General features: G+C 33.8%; 1 pseudogene; it reads left to right on the forward strand.

Moving 5' to 3' along the window:
- Window positions 1-3,471: 3,471 nt before the first annotated feature.
- Window positions 3,472-4,425, forward strand: LOC125665323 (uncharacterized; annotated as a pseudogene).
- Window positions 4,426-4,637: the final 212 nt, after the last annotated feature.

Genomic DNA, 4,637 nt, shown 5'->3' on the forward strand with positions numbered 1-4,637 from the left:
AAATCAAATAACACTCTGTAAAATTAAATAGCACCTAGTAAAATCTAGTCACAAACTTTACAATGAAGTCACACTCTGTGAAATCACACTCTGAAATTAAATCACACTTTGTAAAATGAAATCACACACTGTAAAATCAAGTCACACTTTGTAGAATCAAATTACACTCTGTAAAATCAATCACACTTTTTAAAATCAAGTAACTCTGTAAAATCTAAACACGTTTTGTAAACTCAAATCATAATCTGTAAAATCATATCATACTCTGTGAATTCACATCACACTCTTTAAACTCTAATCACACTCTGTAAGATTAAGTCACTATGTACAAATCACACTCTGTAAAATCAAATTACAATCTGTAAAATCAAGTCAAACTCTAAAAAATTAAATTACACTTTGTTAAATCAAATCACACTCTGTTAAATCAAATCGCACTTTGTAAAATCATATCACATTTTGTGATATGAGACCACACTCTGAAAAAGCAAATGACACTCTGCAAAATAGAATCATACTCTGTAAAATCAAATCATGCTCTGTACAATCAAGTCATACTCTGTAAAATCAAGTCACTCCGTAAAATCAAATCATGCTCTGTAAAATCAAATCACACTCTGCTAAGATCAAATCACTCTCTGTAAGATGAAATCACACCCTGCAAAATCAAATCACACTCTGTTAAATCAAATCACACTGTAAGATCAAATCAAACTCTGTAAGATCAAATCACACTCTGTACAATCAAATTACACTTTATAAAATGAAATCACTCTGTAAAATGAAATCACACTCTTAGAATTAAATCGCACTTTGTATAATTGAATAACACGCTGCAAAATCAAGTCATACTCTGCAAAATCAAATCATGATTTGAAGCAATACAAAAATATCGCCCTTCCCTAAATAGGACCATGAACATTTTATTAAAGAATAAATATGCAAAAAAAATCCATATGAAAAAATCTGCGTACTTAACAGGTTTCTAAGGTGAAACCTCGTGATAACAAATACGTAAGTGTATTCAAGAAGTTGATCTTTCGTTTGATGATTTTAATGATTGATTATATCTTGTTTAACGTCTCGCTCGAGAATTTTTCACTCATATGGAGACGTCACCAAGACCGATGAGGGGGCTTCAAATTTAGGCCTATGCTTTTAGTACAAAAGGTTGTTCAATTTTGTAAAATACCTGAATTTAAAAACTTGAGACAATCGGGTAATTCTCACTAAATTTAGAATTAGTAATCATTGTCTACGGATAGAAACTGGCAGATATGAAAGAAAAATTGATAACCATGGTAAATATGAAATTCTTCCTAGATGTGAAAGAGTCTGTCAACACTGTATCTCAAGTTCACCAGAGGATGAATTGCATTTTCTACTTGAATGTCCACTATATAATAATCCTAGGGGAGAATTTTTTAATAAGATATTAAAAACCTTTCCAAACCTAGTACCGCTTAACAATACTGATCTGTTTACAAAAGTCCGGAGTTTCGCCAACCCTTTTATTAAGGATACAAATAAATCCTTTACAAAAAAAGATGGGATTTTATGTCCACAAGACATGCACCAACATTTACACTTGTAACTATTGCAGTTTTTAAGATATTTCACCTGAAATCAAAAAATCCCATGGGATTTTGGAGGGATTTTTAATCCCACTTGGGGGATTTTCACTCCCACCAAAAATCCCATGGGAAAAAAAATATAATTTCTCCCATAGGATTTTAACTCCTGTATTTAAATTTAAAATGGGATACAATGTCCCATAGGAGGAAATGTCCCATAATGAACATGAAATGGCAGTGAATATCCTATTTGAGCATGAATGGGAATAAATATCCCAAATAAAACACAGGATGGGGACTTTTATCCCATGCATATAGTAATAAAGCAGAAAATTGTATCTTAAAGAGTGTTGTTTGTCATGATTCTTAAGAATGTACTTGCAAGCTAAGGAATGACATTAACTTTATATCTAGTAATTACACTCCTAAATTATGTAGACCTATACATGTGTTAATGGATAAATGTCTAAACAACATGAGAAATTAAATTATATTAGAGCTCTGCATTACTAAACTCTTTCCCATGCAATTTTAATTGTATACATATAACCCTATCACAAAAATATCAAAATAAAATTGAACGGTATTAAATTATGCAGTTAGAACACTAACTTATTTACATGCAGCTGTTCACATTCACTATTTACAACCCTTTACAGGTCGTCAGGTGTGAATATTCACAGGAACCGGTATTTTTGTCTGTAATAATAATAGTAGGCCCTATGGTACCATCCCCAATGGAAAAAAAATAACCCAAAAGGAATGGCACCATTTCTTACTCAAAACCGCTTAACAATACTGATCTGTTTACATTGGTTATGTCAAATGAAGATCCTGAGTTTGCTGTTTTATTATGCAAATATTTAATTGTAAATTTCAATACAAGAAAACAACATACATGTACAATATAGTTATGTGCATGTATAAGATGCAAATTGATTACTGCAATATAGTTACTATGCTTGTACTATATGAATATGTGTTTTGTGTGTTTATTATGCATTGATAGATGTGATGGCTAACTCTCTGTTCATCATTCAGTGCAATTGTCTTAGTTTGTTTTCCTTTGTCATGTGCTTCTGTGATTTTGGACTTTGTCAATTAACATCATTATATTACATATCGCCTTTCGGCTCTGCAAGGGTATCATATAGCATTATCTCCGAGTGCAGCGAGGCGTATCTCACTTCAAAGAAGTTAAAAAAGTGTGACGTATACACACCTGTGTTTAGTGGTATATAAACCACAGCTCCACGTGCCGAAGTCATTCTTTTTCTCTGAGCGGCGTGAGTGTTTACCTGTAAGACAGGTGTGTCGCTACTATCAAAGGTATTATTAGAAACTTAGAACGTTGTTCAAGTTGGATTTTTGGGGGGAGTGTTTTTTGTCAGCTGTAAAACAGCTAAATTATTTAATAATCTTTTGAAAGGTAAGTTAACTTTGTGTGAGTTGTATTTATTGCCGTAATGACGGCAGAAAATCAGGACGATGCCCTATCTCTCATGGGTCGCGACCATGATAATTATTCCGATATTGAGGATTTATTTGGAGATAAGCCTCGTACAAGGAGTACGGATGGGGTAGGTAAAAAAACAAGAGGAATGAAGCGTAAAACGCAGACCTCAACTTGTTCAACAAGTGCTAATGCACCGCCGACACGGGCGTGTAAACAAAGTAAAGTGGCCAAAAGCCAGTCAGAATCTGTTCAAGAGATAAATGTCCAAGAACTGAAAAATCAGCTTGGCATCGATAAGATCTTACAATCGATATCGTCTCTTACAGATAGTATTAAACAGATACGTTCTGATTCTACGGCGCGTAATACGTGCAATGAAAATGTAGACACTACTGCTAATTCTACGGGGCACAGTTATGGCAATATTCCTCTGGCACTTTCATGCATGATGTGCCAAATGGACAACCAAGGAATCTGGTTAACATACCGGATTATGACTCTCATTAAACTCCTGATGATTTTGATTTTGAATTGGATTATCTAAATTGTCCAATTTCGCCCTCCATTGAAGGAGTAGATCCTCAAGAAACTTTTAAAGGGATTCTAAATGATGAATCGATTCAAATTACAATTGATAATAGTCTTGATAATACTAATGACTGGGATATTCCACAGTTAAATGTTACAGAAAAACTGGTCCAAAGGTAAATTAGGCTTTGGGAAAGGCTGTTAATGCAGCGATGTCCATCAAAACCAGCAAAGAAAGTATGGCTGAGTTGGAGAAAAAGTATGAGTGTCCAGAAAATTGCAATTTGTTGAAGGTCCCTCGTGTTAAAAAAGAAATCTGGGATGCTATGAACAAACCGGCTCATACAGATGATCTTAATTTACAAGTTATACAAAGGTCTCTAGCAACTGGTATGATACCATTGGTTCAAATGGCTGATATATTGGTTAACAAAAAAAGAGATTGACCCTCAGAATTGTAAAAAGTTGTTAGCAGATTCCATTAGCATGTTAGGAAATGCTTTTTACAATGTCTCAACAAAAAGGAGAAATGATATAAAAAATGTTTTGAATTTCCGGTATAGGAAAATTGCTTCCTCTGACATTCCGGTAACAGATTATTTGTTTGGAGATAATTGTGTATCCAAACTGAAAGAAATGGGGGATATCACAAGACACCCTATCGGCATGAAAACTAATCCTTTGAGTGATTCAAAACCTAGAAATGGAAATCAGTCAAAAAACTACAACAACAATCAAGGGTATCAATGTTACCCAAACCAAAACAAAGGCAGAGGCCGACAATATTCATATCCCACCCAGAGAGGCAGAGGGCAAAAGGGCAAATACAGAGGTCCCATGAAGAAAACATATCCATACAACAAGTAAAGGTGAGAAAGCTTAACCAAACTTATTGGAATAAATTTACCAACGATAAATGGATTTTGGATACAGTACATCCTGGTTATAAAATTGAATTTTTTGAAGAGCCATACCAATTGACAAATCCAAAACAAATTAAATTCAATGAGGAAAAATTTAATTTAGTGTCACAAGAAGTACAGAACTTGATTGACAAGGGTGCTATTGAAGAAGTCATG

The sequence above is a fragment of the Ostrea edulis genome, chromosome 2 (assembly GCF_947568905.1).
Source record: "Ostrea edulis chromosome 2, xbOstEdul1.1, whole genome shotgun sequence".
NCBI classification, from domain to species: Eukaryota; Metazoa; Mollusca; class Bivalvia; order Ostreida; family Ostreidae; genus Ostrea; species Ostrea edulis.